At 42.6% G+C, this 19014-nt stretch overlaps 1 long non-coding RNA gene across 1 annotated transcript in view; it reads left to right on the top strand.

Annotated features, from left to right (window-relative positions):
• LOC127022120 (uncharacterized) overlaps positions 1 to 19014 on the top strand; it is a 40173-nt gene that overhangs the window by 14240 nt on the left and 6919 nt on the right. Inside the window, exon 2 of the long non-coding RNA XR_007767305.1 lies at positions 16439 to 16527. This is a non-coding gene — a long non-coding RNA (uncharacterized LOC127022120). The remainder of the gene's footprint in view (positions 1 to 16438; positions 16528 to 19014) is intronic.

Genomic DNA, 19014 nt, shown 5'->3' with positions numbered 1-19014 from the left:
AGAGAGACGGTAATGCAAACCAGGTAGGATGTTGGGCAAGGGATCCTCGTGCGTGAGTTTGAGGCTCAGTTCATTCAGACGTCTTTCAAAACCATTTCCGTGTGCCCTAGCTGGGTGCTGGTAGTCATCAAACTGGTGAACCAGAAGCAGCTGGTAGGAGATGCTGAGCATTCATCTCCCACAGGCTCTGATTCAGTTTGTCCTGCATCTGAGAGCTTTGGGCTGATGTAGATAGGAAATGTGTTAAGCTCTCAGACACGTGAGCCTAATGAGTGCTCTCAATTTGGGAGAGGCTTTGGATCGAGCACAGACTGGAGTTATGCTGATCTGCTACCAAAGAGACAGTTTTTGTGAGCCAGCCAGCCTGGTGCTTTTTCTCCATTCCTGGTGTGATTTGAACCTTAGCAGTAAGCAATGCACCATATTGTTATTTTCTGTAGATATTCACGTTCCCTGACCCTGGGGGCTGTCTGTGTGCCTAAAATGATGATGGGTTTAAATGTTCGCACTCAGGCATAAGCCCGATTACGTGGCTTAGTGCTCGGGAAGTGAGCGCGGGGTGAAGGGAAGAAGGCTGTGCAGTGAGAGTACGTGGGGTGCCTGCTCTTGCATGTCTAATTATTACGGCTGCTGCAAAGTTTACTGAATTTTGGCCTCTGGGGTCAGGGAGCTTAAATAAAATCTTCAGACCCGGAGGGATAAGTGTGTTCTATAATGCCATAATCAGTTTGGAGAATGAGCTTTTGCTGCAGCTTCAAATTGGGTCTTCAAATGGTGGTGCAGTTAATAGGATTTTACATGTGCTGTGAAATTTCTGAACCTATCTACACTGCTGTTTGACATGCAAAGTGCGATGTTGTCTTTTTATTAGCAGGGCTGCATGTCTGACATATCTCCGTACTAGTGCTGTGGATAGACATCTTAAAAGCAAATTGTAATCGAAATTCTGAGCAGGATGAGATGAGAATTAGCTGCCTGTCTAGTGCTTTTCTGTTTATCTCCAAATGTCAGCACTCTGCACTGAAAGTTTTGATAGGAAGGCATCTGCTGTTCCAGGCTAGAAAATTAGCAAAGGAGAGAATTAGGAAGTGGGGAGGGAGAGGGCTAATTGAATCACGCTGCAGTGACAATAGCTCTGGAATATGCTCGTGGTAGGTCAAAAGAAGTAACAAGTGTGAGGCACAGCAGGAATGACTCATGCCGATTTGCAAAGAAGCCCCTTATTGAAAGTCTTGTATGACCGAAGGCCTGAGACAGCGGCTGAAGACAGTGATTTCTGTACCTTAACTCGGAACGGGGAAGGCATCTTGCTAATGCAGCTGAGGACATGAGCTCACACCCTTCTTCTGGTCTTGAACTCAAAGGTGCTTTCCCAAATGATCCAGCTACAAGCGGATGTTTGAGCAGGGAGGCAATGGCAAGTGCATCACTGTTAATCACTTTGATTCTTCATGTGACGTTTGCCATGCCTTGTATCGGAAATGATTTGCCTATATATGTTCTGTGAGATTTAGTGATATGATGTCATCAGCCACACAAGCTTCAAAAAAATGTGAAGTCACAATTTCACAAGGTTCAGCTGTTACTCTGTATTTCTGGAAAACTTCTGGTTCGGCATATTTATTCTATGATATGTTCACAGGTTTGTTTCATGCTCATTTTTTTGTACTTCGAGCTCCACTCTCAACAGTGTTCGTACTTCAGGTGGCCTATTAGCTACTTGCAGTGCACTGAAAACAGCACGTGACTCTCGGTTGGTCTTCCTTTTGTTTCAGAAGCCACCAAAATCCTACCGGAGCCGCTGTCTGTGCGTATATGTAGCTCTTCTTTCCTTGTTTTATCTGCTTAGGGAAAGTGATGACTTGAATCCTGATGTAGCTGCCTGGTTGCTTTCAGAATACATTTGAGTTAAAAAATGGCATTGGTATAATGTACATTTTTAGAGTGATAGAAGATGCTATGGATGATAGTGTGTTACATGCTTTCATGAGATTTTTTGGGATCAAGCTGTGAGCAGCAGGTTAACAGTGTTCTTGATAGGATCTCTGAAAGTGAACTGAACTCGCCGCAATTCCCGTGATGACTCTAATTCAACAGGACCCTTTGCATACTTCAAGACCTTTATGTGCTTCTCTGTAACGAGTCTCATAAAATACCATGTTTCTACTCTTATTTATTCTCCTTCTGTTGATGCCGAAGTCAAGAGTAATATACACTTAGGGCATTCAGGCCTTATTTTTCAATTCAGCAGGATGATTTTCTCTCTTTTGAGCTATCTTTCAACTGTACATGCCAGTTAATAGAGTTGCAGTAACTTCTACATCCTTTGATTAAAGGACTTGACCCACACGACATCAGCTGCTGTTACATAAATGCTAAGGTAGGGATTGAGTTGCTTTGATACCTTGTACCTTCTCAGTCAAAAATGTGTGTGTGTATATATAGAAGTGTGTAGTCTTCTCTAGGTCCTCGTCCCTTGGCTGTCTGATGCAGTGTGAATAGCATTTGTCTCAGGACTGAGATGCGCTGGCAGAATCAGTGGAAAAGTTTACATTGTGCTTTCCTGGTAGGTGTGCTGTCGAAAGTGGGCATTGGGTCTCCGATCTTTTACCCCAAAGCCAGGAACTTGTGTCGAATAATCTAATACAGCCATTAGATGTGTTGTAGCAAGCTGTGGGCCGTATCATCATACTGGGGAGACCACGTACCACATTGCATGGCTGGATACATTGCAGCGGCTGTTGTCGCTCTTCTGTTAAAGCGAGTGCAGAACGAGCCGCTCCAAGCCTGCTCGCCGAGCGCTTTTCACAGCATTTTGTCGCTGTTCTCACACATGCAAACCTCATCCCTCTCCCTGTGGCTTTTCAATCCGCACTCCCAGCGGGCTGTTTTATCTTTAATACCTGCTCAACACTGGGACTTTCTCACAGGTTTTTGCGATCCCTGGTAACCACACCAGTGGTGCTATTTTTACCAGGAGCTGAGAAATGCCAGCACAGCACTGAAAATTTTAACATTCCAACTGTGCAGCTGTATCTGCTCAAAGCTTCATTGCATCACTGAGCTTCAGCTTGGTCTGTTCTTTTCTGGCTTTATATTTCACTATTTACAACGCACATTTCCTTACTGAAAATCATCATTTCTCAGTTCACTCAAGTTACAAAACTGTTCTCTGAGCCTCGCTGGAGTATGTCAGATACTTCTCCAGCCCGGGAGAAGAGCGTGGGAGAAGTCTCACCCACCTCTGCTCTCCCTGTGCTGGTGAAACTGCAGTGAATGGGACATCTTTTGCATGCTTATATTTTTGTGCTGAGCAGCACATGTAAAACCTCCCCAGCATCACCTCTAGCATGCTATCTGCACATTCTTCTGTACCTCTTAGGTATCTGTGACCCATCGTGACAGCAGCGGAGTGACTCTCATCATTGCCCCTTGGTCGTGCTGATCGCCATACTGCACAGCACACAGCTCCGCACAGAGCAGCGCCAGTTGCTCCCTCTGCCTCCCACCATCTGTTAGAGAATTGTCTGTTCTTTGCTTGTTTTCCTGTTGATCATGCTGCTGGTGTAGAGCATTATGATCAGCACTCTCTAGGGAGTGTTCACTGCTCCTTTTGCCTTCCTCTCACCTTCTTTACTATGAATATTTCCATCTTGGCAGCAAAAATGGAAAGACCGAATAGAAAGCAACCTTTTCCTCTACAATCTTCTCAACAACCTGTGGCATGAGATGAAAATCTAACAGCAAGAACGCTATTTGATTATGTAATTGGGTAAGGGCTGTATTGTCATGTGATACGCAGAAAGGGCTGTGTTGGAGCTGCTTGGGAGGTGAAACTTGGCTTTTTGAAAAATTTGAATTAATTTGGGAGTTAAATTGTCTTTTGACAACACTTTTCAATTCACCTTCAGGAGTACGTTTCAGACAAAAATTCTTAAAAGTATGTTAGAGAGGTTTTCCCTCCTGCAGGATGAATGTTGCTGAATAATCTTGTGTTCCTATGCAGTGCACTCCAGCGAGATGATACTTGAAATCTTTTGGATTGCATTTAAACTTTCATGCAGCTCTGATGTCGTATCTTGCTTTATGCACATCAGTCCTGCTTGTTTCAAGTGCAGCGACATGGGCTTTGCTCCACATAATGAGGTTGCTCCTCCCAGTGCAGCTAATGAAGGTTACCAAGTTCCTGTGCATCAGCTGGTCTGTATGAATATGCGAGGAAAGCATGAGGAATTTCAGTTTGTGCACTTTTCCATCAAATTAGGCTGATTTATCTGTCTTTTTTTATGAAGTGAGGGTGTTCATGTAGAGAGAGAGATACCATGGGTCACTTCCTATTACATACTACCCTAAGTATCTGACTTGTGTGTCTGAATCTTAGGGAGTGGGGTACCCGAAGCTCATCAATATTGATTGGTGTTGAGTAGGATGCAGGAACCCCAGATCTTACTGCCTTCCAGTGGCTTTAGGTCCCTTACAAAATCCCAGCTAAATCCAAACTACTTTTTTCTGTGACTCTTGATTGCACTAAAACAAATGAGAAGCAGAAAACTAGAAAACAATCAAATTAATTTCTCTCTTCATTTCCTGATTTGGTATTACTGGTCTTTTGTTTAATTGAGATTTTAAAAAGAGAAGCTGGTGCAATTATTCTGCACCTACTGCTGGGTTTGCTGCAACACTCCGGTGAGTGGACAATCTATTAAATACTGAAAAGAAGAAAAATGGCATGAGCTACTGGAGAAGTTGATCTGGTTTTGCAAGGACTCCTCGAGAGGTGCTGCTATGCTCTGGGCTGTGAGCAGTCATGCTCTTACACAGTCAGAGAGCCACCATAATGCCTGAAGGCTCAAACTGGTAAAGTTACTGTTTTTAACAGATGCTCCATCAGAAATAGCGTACATGTCTTTGCAAGTGAAGAGGTACAGGTTATGCAGAGACCACGACAGTGCCAGTTCCAGCAGATAACCAGGACAAGGTGACTCCCTGTCACACCCTAAGCTGCCGGGATGTGCCTCGGGAAGAAGAGGAAGATTTTCTGCTGACAGAATTACTTTAGCCACAGTGAAATACCAGTAGTGAGAGTCTTAACTGTTCCAGATGTGCAGATGACATGGTGCTTAATTCGGAGGATTCATGGTGAGGCAGCATGACAGGAAAAAAGAGCTGCTAGAGAAAAAATGCATCTTCCATGGAAGAGAGAGGAAATAAAAACAGCGAGAAGCTTATGGTGAAAGGCCAGATTAGCATGCTGATAGCAGACCCACAGAGCTCTTGCTAGCGATAAATACAAAGTGACATGCTGTGCCGGACCCTCGACAGCGACAGTTGGAGGCGGCTGAGCCGCACACGCGTTTGGCCGGTCTTGAAGGAGAGGAGAGAGAACTCTGCACAGACGCCCAACGGTTCTGAAGAGGAATAACCCAACGGTTGTGAGAGTATCTCTGCGATGGCTGGAGAGCAGTGAGCGGGCGCTGAGCCACGGGAGCGGAGCGGTTGAGCTCGCTCTTCCAGCACGTCACCCCAGAGCTGGGGACAGCGGCTCGGGGGCACGGATGGGCGCTGGTACGGGATGGCTGTGCCCAGCGAGGGAGCAGACGGCTCCGATCCCTGTGCGCAGAGCCCAGCCTGCGGGAAGAAGTGAACACGACACAGACCGTTTAGCCAGTCTCGCAACGCCGACTGTGAGCTTCCCAAACGGAGTGGTGTTTACCGTCTCTTAGAGTCTTAGCATACAAGGAGACGAACTGCAAAGTCTGGTTGGTGCTAGAATGAATCTTCTTTTGTTATTACGACAATGCAATCCAATATTGACTGCACTGATTATTGATGGCAAATTGCAACTGATTATCCCACTGCAAATTGCAACTGAGAACAATTTCCGAGGAAATTTTCTACGCCTGGAGCACAGTGTGGGCTTGTCCCAGGTGGAAAGGGGCCCTGCTGGTCTGCTTTTTTTAAGGTTATCTGTACAAAAAGTTATTTTTACCGTCACTTTTAAGGTTATCTGTACAAAAGTTATTTTTACCATCTCTTTTTTTACCTCGTTTATTTGCATGCTGTTCCCACTGTAAGCACCATATAGAATAAAGACTCAGAGAGTCCTTGCTTCTCAGAGCTTGCAGTCTAAATGCAGAAGAAATATTAGGCCTTCCTCCCACAAATGGATTTGTAAGATAATTATGATACCATAAATATACTTTTTAGAAGTCAGCTGCCTATAAAATCAGTATCAAACTGTTCTGGTGCCAGTTCAGCTATTCGGAATTTTTCCAGTTTCAGTTCATCGAAATGTTAAACGGCAGTGAAGAAGGGCGGGGGAACCATGGACATTTTTGATAGCATTCGTTCCATTATTCATCTATTTTATTCCTTATGCGTCATCCTGTGGTAGAGCTTCTTTTCAAGAACGTATTGCCTGAGACGTCGAGCAACTGCTGCAAAAAGGGTGCTGTCACTTTTCGGTGGCTCCAGTGCATGCAGGAGTCGCTGCAAATCTTTCAGGAGGAGCACTGCGCTCTTGCAAATGAAATGGAGACACATGGTGTTATTTCCTCAGGTGATCAAATGTAAATATGATGAAAAAGTTGGTGATGAATTAAATTCTGGTGTACGTGTTTAACCTGCAAAACGTATTGGTCTTCAGACTGATTTATTATGAAGCTCTCTTATGCAAATGAGTTACAAACACACGTGATGAAGCGCTGCCGGGTTCTCTTCACATGTATCTCAGATTAGGATCAATGTACAATAACTAATTAATATTACTAAGAAACTGCAGGAGAGAGTAATATAGGGGAAGAGTTTGGGAAGAAGTTTTTTTAAAGAAATAAGACTAAAAGCTGTCTTTCCCAAAATTAAGGGGAGTAAAATAAAAGGTCGGGATTAAAAAAAAAAAAAAAGTCCAGTGGTGTTCTCATTTCTCACTGCAATGAATGGGAGAGTCATGATCTTGTCCAGCATGAGTGAAAGAGCTGCTCACACAGCTACTGGTAGCTGTAAAACCAAATGAGCCTTTTCATGGAAGTGCTGTGTAATGCCGGAGGTTTTTTACTGCCTATGGTGTGAATGGGTTTAGTTTGTTAGCTCGCACAGTGGGAACTGTGTTGACCTTTACATATCCATATGTTGTCATCTATGTGTATCTCCATCCTACCTCATACTGATCCTACTCCTGGTGAAATTGGGGAGAGCTTTGATATCGACTGCAATTTAACGTTAGCTTCCTTAGGGTTTTTTTTTATCATCTCGAGGTTTGAATAAGGGGGTTTTGATCTCGCTCTGTGGGGACTGACCTCCTCGTGAACTAAACATCTGGTATACAATACAGATTGGTAAAAGAATTAATTTTAGCTCTGCGAGGAATATGTGGCTCTCGGGAGCAATGGGGAGGAGCAGCAGTCTCCCGTCTACCGGGAGTATCGACTCCTTGCTGCATCACAAGTTCATATCCCTTTTTTTTTCCCCTGGCAGCAGCATGAAAGGATGGGAGAAAAGAAAAAACTGAATGCTAATCTCCTCCCCCGCTTGCCTCTAGATACATGTTTCAGAAATGATTTGTTTCTGTACAAATCCTGTTTTTTATACCTTTTTATTAAACAAAACCTCCAAATAAATTTTAGCTGCTTTCCTGCCTGCCTAATCCTCATGTTTTCATACAGATAAATCTTGTATAATTAGCTGTAGCTCGGGAAGCCTGTAGTGCCTGATGAGAATGAAATGAAACGTCTCATTGAGCAGCAGCAAGCACGAGTCTGGGGTTCAGCATCCTTCGCCCCGGCTCGGTGTCGATGCAAGCCCTGGTTGGTGCGACTCCCACCAGTTGGCTTTTTTAACCACTTCAGCCCAGTAGCAGAACCTTTGTTTCTGCTTTTTTAGGGTTGACGAAGAGTGTATTGAAGCCAGTGGGATTTGAAAACAGTTGAAACCTTACATTTCCACGTGGGTAGAAAAGTATTCTCTGTTCCAGGCTCTCTCCGCTCGTCCCCCTCTATACGCAGCTCCCTTGGCGTTCACCAGGAAAGGACATACACAGGAAAAAACAAATCCCACCAGCTTGCACGTGGAAACGTCTGGTTGCTGAAAAAACAGACATTTTAGCTCATGAGCGTTAAAATATGATTCCTTTGTTTTCTGTAAAATTTTAAAGCAATATTTGAAATAAGTGAATTGGGCGTTTTATCAGTTGGGCACCTCTGTAAAATTAAGAAGTTTTGCTAAGAGAGGTGTTAGTCAGTTTTGGTCTTGTATGACAAGGACCGCAGAGAGCTGTGGGCAGTTACATTCATTGGCTCAGTCCCAACATGCATAATATATTTTGAACAGATTTTTAATGTGAACGGCCTGTTTAGTCATTTTCTGTGTTGTATTCTCTCCCTTTTCTTTTAAATCATTTGTGATTAAACAGATATTTTATCTCTAAACTTAATACTTAGCACACAATTTATGGGTTTTCATTTCAAATCACAGAGGTAAGATGTCAATAATTTATAAATTCATTTAACTGTGGATCATATGGAACAATTACAGGGACTTTGCATAGCACAGGAAAAGCTTGCCTTCTGAGTTTTTTGTGTTTGATGTAGATAGGGAATTGTTTTACTTTTGGTAAATAGTGCGTTATTTTTCAGGTGTTTCACAGATTTTTTTCTAAACTATTTGAGAGCAGGGAGAGGAGGGCTTCCCTGCTGTGTGACTGACCGAACTAATGGTATTAACAGCAATAGGGCTGACAAGATGATTTTTTTTTTTAAAGGTGAACTTTATGTTGAATTATGTTACATCATAAAGCGGGATGTCAAGTTAACCTGTTTCAGCTCATAGCTCTGCCCTCTCTTGTCTCTGTGGATCAGTACGTTAGCACAAGGGCAGAAGCACTGCAGGATACATGAGCAAGGAGTATTAGCCATCAGACCACTCGGGTATTTCACTTGCTAGCACTGTGTATTGATTCTGGTAAAACAGTTTAAAATGAGCCACCTTATGTTCTTTTCATAGTCCAAGCTCTGTGCAGTTGCTTCTGTCTCACCAATCGACACAGCTGAATTATCCCATCACTTGGGTGGTTCTTCATGTAATGGTAATTGGCATCTAAATGTTAATTTCTCTTGCTGGTTTCTTCCATGATCAGGCAGTCCTCCTCCCCTTCTTCAAAGGTGGGAGACGTGCAGTTGTATATAAAGAAAGTAAAAGAAAAGAGAAATCAGTAGAACTGTTTTTAAACTGCAGAACTACCCTGATCCAAACACACATCAAAGCATTCGGGCATCAAACCAGCCTGGTCCAGAGTTCCTGAGAACATTTCCACTTCAAACTACACAAGCTTAATATTTTTCAAGGAAATTTTTCTTCTGTGTCATCTCTCTATATACACACACATATATAAAAGACAAAAGAAAAGGAGGACTTGAGAATGAAACGTCACTTTTTGTTCAATGAGCAGGAAAGATCATGTCAGGCTCTGTTCTCTATTCAGGCAGCTTTCTGTAACCCCAAACCCTCCCTCTGTAGGGAACATCTCCCACCTCTCCACAGGCCCGTGGCTGACGCACCCCTCGCGTCTCCGCATCGGTGACCTGCCCGTTTGCCCTCCTAGGGGGCACAGAGAGAGCTTGGTCTTCCCAAAGTACTCGGTGCCTGCTGCACCACAGAAGTGGGAGAGAAGAGGCAAGAAAGAAGAATGCAGGTTCATGCCGGGAGCTTGGGACAGAGGTCAAAGTAGGAACCAGTTTTCTGGACCTTTTCTCAAATAGCAGCTGCTGAAACAAACATTCCTAGAATTCTGTATTAACATTGTCTGTGCATAGCATGGCTTTTTCTTACTTTCCATCCAAGACGGGTTAAAAACATTCTGCGCCTTTGCTTCAACTCTGATTGAGTTGAAAATGAAAAGTCCCAGGAAAAAAATGAATTTCTTGGGAAGGAAAGGGACTGTGCAACTGAACCAGCCGAGCTCAGCTGATATTTAATTCTGTTGTTCAGTCGCACTGGGTATGGTATCTAAGACTTCATGCAAGTACAGAGAAAAAGGAAATTCTATTATATTAAGAATGTGGCAGACTGATGAAATTATTAGAGAGATGAAACTTTGCAAATGCTATTTAGACCTTGCCTTCTTTTCCCCAAATATGAAAATAAATGATGAGAGGAGGACAAAGCTTATAACCTCTCAAACTCTTTCCTTTGGGTTTGATATCTTTTTCTCCACCGTGATGGCCATGGCTTTTGCCTGAATAAGAGTTCAGGGAATAAACTTAGAAGTACCTTGAGCATGAGTGAAAACTAGGTTATTTAACCATTCTTCACCTGTAGCTGGCTCTGTGGTTCAGGGTGGTGTGGTTAATCGCTCTGCCGGGGTGAACTGCTCCTTCCTTTCCATTTCTGCAACCGCTTTGAAGCTCTGCATTTCCAGAGGTCTGGACTGAGGGATTTTTAGGAGAACAGAAACTTGAAGAAATGATGTTGAGGAATGTGGGATTTTCTTGTTTAGTGCATGTAAGCAGATGACTTGTGTGTCCTTAGGTATTTACGTAAGGATTTCTGTGTGCTCAAAAGAAAATGCCCGCCGTTTTTTCTTTACCAATGTGATCCTTTCTGATTATTCTGCTATGGTGTTCTTTAAGCAATCTAGCAACAGCAGTGGAAAGAAGGGGTTGCTAAATCTTTAAAATGAAGCTGAACAAAAAATGAATACGTTCCAGCAATAATTGGTTTCTGTACACAGAGATAAGCTGCCAAAATAACAACACTGTGATTTGAAATGCTGGCTAGCCTCCTACGAGAAACTGTTGGTCTAATCCTTAGCTGGAGTAAAGGGTAATGGAATTCCATAAGAGTAATGGTGCTATGAGCGCTTACATCAGCTAAGCATATGACCCCATCCCATTCAGGGCATAAAGAAATATATTGGTGCAGATTTTTGGAAAGCCCAGAACCTGTCATTTTGAAACAACTCTCTTAAACCTTTTCCATGAAGACATGGTAATTTATGCAGTCACCACAGTGGGACCTTGTTGATTTTTCAAAAAAGGCAAGGAAAAAAAGTGCTAGTATGCTCCACCGCTGCTAAGTTGTCAGGCTATAGAATGAAGTTGGCTGAGCAACAGATTGTTAGGAGAGCAAATCAGAAATGTAATAAGCTGTGTACATGCCGATGTTCCCGGGCAATTGGAGCCCTTCACCTGCAAGGAGAGGCTGAGGGAATTGGACTTTTTCAGCCTGCAGAGGAGAGGACTTCAGGGGGATCTAACAACAGCCTTCCAGTAACTGTGAAGACGCCAAAGATGATGAAGCCAGGCTCTCTGCTCAGATGCACAGAGGGAGAAGGAGAGATGACAGCCATAAGGTGAAGGAGGGGAGGTTCTAGAGGATCAGATTTTGACTATAAGGATAGCTGAACGCTGGCCCAGGGGGCTTCTGGAGTCTCTGCTCTTGGTGGCTTTCAAGACCCAACTGCCCTAAGCAACCTGGCCAGAACTCAGCATTGACCTTCTTTGAGCAGAAGGTTGGACTAGAGACTTCCTGAGGTCCCCTGCAGCCCAAAGGACTCTGTAACTGTCATGCCCACCAGAGGAAAGGGAAAGGTTTCTTCTGGCTTCCATCAACCCTGGATCAAACTCACAGCATATTCTTCTGCTTTGTCATTTTGTGTCCATGGAAGCTCTCTATAGTCGCTTCGACATCAAGTAGGACCAAGAGCTTGGCATGAGAGGTAACATACGACATTGAACACAAGCGTGAAATTCTTCAAGGTCCATGGCTGCCCAAGAGTTTTCACATACAAAAGTCTATACTTATTCAGTGTAAATACAACTTAATTCTGTGCAGATTCAGGGGAATAGCACATCATCTCCCCAAGGCACAATTTCTTCATTGAGAGAGGGGCACTGGCTTCTGAACTGAAACAAGCTCAGTGGCTGATTTCAATGTTATTCTGAACATCAGGAACTGTAAAGACAGGCTATTATGTTTTGATAATCATTTAGCTGCTCTTAGATCAGGCACTAAACTCCCAAGGACCCTCATTTGTGCAAATTACGCCCTGATGCTTTCAAACATGCTTGCGCATGACCTGGTGTGATGCATGATCTGAATGCTTCATCTCTCTGTGCAGGCCTCCCTGCAATAACAGATGTCCAAAGAACAGGCTGGCATCACTCACTAGGTCGTTAGAGACAAACATTCCAGCATAATTCACATTATTTTTAAAAATGCACAGCGTAATGCACAGGATGGGAGTGAATAGCTTTTTTTTAACACAAAAGCCTCTGCATAAAAACGAGTTCAAAATACTCAGCGATGCGTGGAGCAGAAATAAAAAGAATTTGTGTTTTGCTCCCCTACTTACATACATCTGCTGGCAGTAACTGAACATATCCTTCCCGGGAGGAAAGGGAAGCGACTCACCTGCTAGAATTCATGCATTAATTGGTATCAGTATTAAGAGTCTCTTGAGAAAATATATTCAGGGTGGGGGTGGTTTTTTGGTCAGAAATAAATGAATGAAGAATTGCAAATACACAGTGGCTAAAATGTTTGAAAGCCTAAAGTCAAAGGCTGTGACTGTCACAATACATTTACAGTAGATGTTTACCTCAACAGATATATAGTGCTGATCTATATTGATGTATGTGCCCCCTATTCACTGTGCTAGGAAATGGAAAAAGGCACAGAGAAGTTTATAATCTATGCAGCTGATATTTCTCCAGGTTCATCCTCTCCTCTTTCTCCAGTTGTGAAAAGGATGCTGAACCGCTTAGGTTTCCCCTGCAGTCTCTTATGCTGTTTGAATGTTTCCACTTTAAGGGAAGTGGAACTTCCCAGTATTTTCATTCTCTGCCAACTAGTGCTAGAAAATTTTCTTTGGTCTGTTCTTTTGACATAGTTTTTGCTAGTGGAAGTCTGCGACCTTGATTTATAGCAGGGAGAGCCCAATGAACCTGAAAACTGTCAGTATTTTTATATGGGATCGGAACTTTTCATTTGAATTGTGAGCAGTTTGGTCTTTCTTTCAAGAAAGAAAACCCAGGCAGTGGTCTTTGCTTTGTGTCATGTCTAGAATATCTACAAAGAGAAATTAGGCATTACATCTGCAAGCAGTGTTTAATGCATGGCGTACTACTGATCATACTATGATGTGCTTTTGGCAAGTGTGAGATAATTATGAAGAATCAACAGAGATAAATGGCTTCATGAAGCTGAAATTGTGATCAAACTGTTATGCTTATACCTTTGTTTACAGTAAAGTCTTATACATGGCTCCGTGGAGTTATGTGCCATGCAAGTGGTTCAGAGCTGCATTTTGTGTGACTGATGGGGTGATTTGGTGCCTGGTTTTACAGCGTTGTCATCCCTGCAAATGCCGTCTTTAATTTGAATGCTCTGTGGTACGTTTCAAGGCTGCTAGGTACCCTGATTGCTGTGCTGTAACCTATTAATACTCTTTATGAACATTATGTTAATATCCATTTTTTAGAAATTCTAGAAACTACAGGAGTGCAATAAAAAGGCAATTACAAAACTTGCAGATACACAGAATCCCCACCCCGGAATATCATTGTTGTGGTGGATTGCAGCCATGTAGCTGTGATTATGATGATAGAACATAAAATAAATCTAATCCAGAATGCTTAACTGCAGTTACTGAGGCAGGAATTTGTGTTGAGGAATTTATGCAGATTGCTCTGCAAAATCTTGTGGTTACTGTAACCAGCTTTTATTTTGCTTATTAGTATTCGGGTAATTTAGTAAGTCTTCAAGAGAGCTTCAACCACATAGACAGTGAGGATTCCAGGAATACTTGTGATCTTTTTATCAGCTATACAGTTAATTGAATCTCATGTTAATTTAAAAACATGAAAAAAGGTATGTACTGACACATAGGGATGGTGTCTGTTTGTCCTTCCTTTCAAGAGAGCATGCGTAACTGGTTACGTATGTTAGGAAACTCGGAAAGGTTTCTCGTGAGCTGACTCTAGGCGTAGTAAAGCAGGTGTGTGAGGCGGCTGCCGTTTGGTGGGCGTGCAAACAGGGAGGTACTGGTTCCTCTCTCGGGACTGATGAGCACAGTCATACCAGAGCTCATAGTTGTGTGCTGCAGCTTTCTTGGTTCTGGACTGCTAGAAAAATAACCTCAAAAGACAGGGTCTTCAGATACAATCTGATCAAACTTCCAAACGAGAGACTGGTGTGCACTGGAAGGTGGAGATCTGTGGTAAATATACAGTGATTTATTTTTTCTGTACTAAACTGTCTCTGGAACTTTTAGCTTTCAATATAGGAATTGCAAAAATACCATTCTGTGCTAGTTTTACAGATACCAGCTCATTTCGCTGTTAAAATACTAATACTTCTTGCTTCTTGTAATGCAAGAAATGCACTGCTCTTAGTTTCTCTGGCACAGCAGTTTTAAATTGGATTTTACCCACCCTTCTCTATGAAGTCATAGAAAGTTTGGCGTTTTCTTTGTGCAAATATCATAATAATCTAATCCTGTAAGCTAGACTTTACTCAAAATTTTCAATTGAATATTGAAACTGAATTCAATTGAATATTCAATTCAATAGAATTTTGGATGCTGCTTAATTATAAAATGATAAAATGTTTTTTAGCTTAATTAATGTTTATGGAGTATCTGCATATAATATGCTACAACTGAAAGCAGGTTTTTGCACTGCATAAAAAAAATTGCAGAACTTAATATTTTAGTTAATTTTAGGGCTTTTAAAAAACAACACAGTTTGACATCCAGCAGCTGAGGATCTGGAACGTTATATTTACTACATGGATTTATAACTTCTTCAATGTTTAGATCTTTTCTGGTAGCTGTGCTTCAACAGTTTTTAGTGGTGTAATCAATGAAAGAGATAAACTAAGTGCAGAAAAATGTAACATTGATTTTGTGATAGACTTTATTCTTCCAACAGATTATGTCTGCTTGTGGACAGAGCAGGTCAGGAACTTTGTGGCAAAATTGATTTCATTGGAATGTGCCAGTTAACAGAAACGGAAAGGTGTCATGAAAATACGTCCGTCCTGCAAAACTTTATTTTTCTGGCATTTCACCCTGATGAGCTGCTTGTGGGCTTCCAGCCCACCCGATGTGCATTGCACAGGGGAACCTCAGAGGTTCACAACTTGCACAGTGACAGCTGAGAAAGGTAACGGGATGCGTTTAACTTCATGTGCTGGCTCCATGGGGCATATCTCATTTAGGAAATATCAAAATACTGCTTCCAGCTTCCAGCGTGACCTTTTTATTTCTGTTTAGTGCGAAATAAAAATGATTTTGAACTGAACTGGCACAAAAATGAATCTCCAAGTATTAAAAACTTGCTTAAATCAGAGACTGAGATATCATTTATCAGTTTGTTTATAGTCTGAGTCTATAGAGGCTGAAGGCAAAAGGAGCAGAAGCAGGGCTGCTTTCAGGAGGGCTGGCAATGAACTGCTGTGGCAGCAGCAGTTGGAGCTGGACAAAAAGATTATAATTTTGGAGAGTTTTAAGTATTAGGAACGGGAGTTTTTTACCTCTGAGGGTGCTCAGGGCTGAACTCCATCTGTTTGGCCAGCAAGCACTGAGCATGGAGAATTGCCTGCCTGTGCCCAGGATTTTGGCGGTGCTGCACAGCCCCGTCCTTGTCCCCTGCGAGGGAGAGCGGTCATGGCCAAACCGGCCCCAGCCAGTGGGTCTGTCTGAATTTCGTCTTCACACCCAAGGGTTGCCATCCATAAGGCGGCACGCCGTGGTGAAGGGACTCTTGTGCAGACCTCTTCCATGGAGCACCTCTTGTCTTGAGCATGACTGGCTTTTCGTGACATTCTCTTTCATCCCACACGGGACTTGAGGTGTACAAGGAAGGGTGAGCTGGCTCTGAACTGCTGAGTTATTTCACTCTACGTAAGAAGTTTTGCTGATTATATATGTTCAGACAGTAAGCTGGGGGTGGCTGTCACTTATTTACTGGTTTAAAGATGCATTTTGGAGACCCTGAGAGAAAAATGACTGCCTTCACTAGCTGGAGCCCCACGCTCAGCAATAGGATTTGAAAGTCATCCATCTAATAATGAGCGCTGTACGTGCCACTGGCTCCTTCCCTTAGCTCCAGCTTCCTGTATGTGCTATCAGCATGAATAAATGATGAGGTAAGAGATTAAATATCTCTTTGATGAAGTTGGGGGACAGGAGCTTTGAAATAAGCACAAGTCAATCTGAACGCGCTCTCATTCATTCTGAAGTGAATTGGGGGCTATTTTCTGGTTGTCTTTGATTCTTAATAATGCTTAGTCAAATATTAAGTGGACTGTTAACTGGGGAATAGCATAACAAGAAGTTTAATCTTGTCAAATCACTTCTGGAGGGAGCTAAGTATTTGTGGACTTTATGGTTCCTGCATATTTTATTATAAAGTAATATTTTATGCATCTATCTCTTACACAGGTTCATCTCTAATAGAACCAATCGTAGGGGGTGAAAGGACAGAGTTAGTCCTCAGATACAGAGATCAGGTCTGACTCCTGGAAGACCAGGTTTGTGCGTTTACTACACTGCTTTATTTACCACTGCAGAGCAAGGCTGTTTTCAGAGCTGCCTGAGAAGGGATCAGTCAGCTTTGCATGTCTGAGGGTTAGAGCTGGCACTTATTCCACACCAATAAACTCTCCTTCAACCTGAATGTTCAGATCCGTATACATGTGCAAGTCTTCAAAGTCTAAAACTGAAGCATAGACAAATAGTCTCTTCCCTTTTTCATTTCCATTTCCACTGGAATGAAAAGGTGAGAATGACAACAGCAGAAAAAAAATGGAGGAGGAAAACTAACTCAGACCCATAAAGAACAAAAATAAAGAAAAAAAGGAATCAGTATTATGGCCTAGTTTGTTCCAAATGTTATGCCAGAGTTGTTGGGTTTTTTTGAAAAGAAATTCTTACTTTCACATATTTCTGCAGGATAAGGTCTCTGGGGAAGACAAAGACACAGAGCCAGTGCTGTGGAATAGTTTGGAGGGAGAAAGACAGAATGCAGAAGACTGGAAAACATTGTCCAAATTATGTGCTCAGATTATCAATGCAGGCAGAATAGAAAGGATGGCTTTCCAAAGAAGTCAATTATGCGTTTGTCATTTATGCTAGGTATGAGATGTTAAAGTACTAACCAGAACAGATACCCCCAAACGGTATTTGCTTTCTCCTTCTCTCCTCACCCCTCCACGTGCACTTCTGCTTTCAACACCACAAGGCAATTCTCAGTTGCCTCAATCTCTCAACGAGATACACAGAAGAGTACAGGTCATCTTGCAGCCTCTTTTGCCATAGTTATCTGTTCTCAGAACGGGAGATGCTGCTTTGATTAAAGTGCCAAATGATTCTCGCTCACATTACAATGAAATGTGACCACTGCTCACCATGGAATGGGACGTTTTTGTCACCTCTCCCTTCTCTTCTCTAATAGCAATATCTATCTGCTGCATGCTAGATAATGTGAACGTCTATTCACATTTCAGTTACAGTGCGATGACTTGTGCTTGGCAGATCTCATTATGTCATAGATCATCCTGTCTAAAATTTACATAGCCTTGGATTAAAAGCCATTAGGCAGAAGTCTTCCACTCCATGTGGTTTCAGGTAGGCAAACCCCTCTCCTTATGGCTCTCTATTTTTTAAAATATAATCTAATACCAGAAAATTGCAGACATGTAACAAAATCCAATCAATGTAATCAGGGTCGTCAAAGACTGTGATTGGAAATCATAACCTGGATTTCCACAAAGCAGATGAGTCACAGCTGGTCTGAAAACAGTGTCTCAGTGTTTTTAGACCTTTAAAGCCGATATTCTTCTCATGAAATTTCATTATCCCTGAAGTGATGCTCTCCTGTTTTTAAAGTGTGCGTTAGTAACTGAATACTGGCACAGACACTGACAAAATGAACATACACCTGATGAAAATCCGTAACAGATATTCACATAGTTAGATTTCTTCTGAATTGTCACCTCACAAAGTTGTTACTCTCCTCCTGTATGGAGAGACATCATGCCAGAGATTTGCAAAGTCCTCTGGGCATGGTCTCCAGAGGGTACCTTCCAACAGTAGAGGCAATCTGTGCCCAGTGAGCAAACTATGTGTACGTTTGTCCTTGCAAAATTGAAACATATGGTAAACTATGGGTGCCTAATTAGAGCCAGTCATGGAAACTTTCATTACGTGACCCAGGTATCTGAGCATGATAATCCAACAGATAACAAAAAGCTATTCTCCATCACCTGCTGCTTCTAATATTACCCAACTGACATAACCTTGGGATGAGAAGCCGCCCCATCCCTTGCAAGTTCTGTATCTTTTTTGGGCTGCTGCTTCCTTCAGATCAGGGCTTGCCTTCCGACTGCATACACTTTCAAACTGGATTCTGTCCCCTAGCACCGTTATGGTTCGCTTTGTCGCAGAGGTACTCATTTTTATAAAACAAACAGAAAAGTCCTGAGGTTTTTTTCTGCTTTTAAAAAGAATAAATACTTAGAGCTAGGTCTGTCAGTGTGGTGGTGCAGCCCCTCCTGGGCCACGTTGCCATGTCAGGACCAGCCAACATTGTGTTCTTGGGCGGTGAGTTGGGACAATCTGGTACTTTCTTGTCCTGGCTATGGTACAGCGAGTTAGGACGACCAGGCACTCCCTAACCGTACCTGAAAATCTTATTGCCTGGAACCATACCTGAAACTCCTGCTGCTTGGATCGTGGCCTGCCTTGGAGGGTGCCAGAATTACCTGACAGGAATTATGGCCAGACTGGTAATCATCTACTGACCAAAGTCAGTCATCTCGTGATCCTGTAAACAGCGATCCTAAGTGAGACCCTTTGAGCTCTCCGGGATCGCAGCAGGCTGTGACCCGGTATCTCCCCCTCAGTTGGGATGCCTCTCAGGGTAGAATTTCGCAAGGGTTTTTAAAGGGTAGTTTCGCGAGGATTTTAAGTAGTAGATGTCGCAAGGATTTCCAAGATTGTCTGCTGATAGATGCCGA

The sequence above is a fragment of the Gymnogyps californianus genome, chromosome 14 (genome assembly GCF_018139145.2).
Source record: "Gymnogyps californianus isolate 813 chromosome 14, ASM1813914v2, whole genome shotgun sequence".
In the NCBI taxonomy this organism is placed as follows: Eukaryota; Metazoa; Chordata; class Aves; order Accipitriformes; family Cathartidae; genus Gymnogyps; species Gymnogyps californianus.
This window is presented reverse-complemented; position numbering and strand designations above follow the sequence as displayed.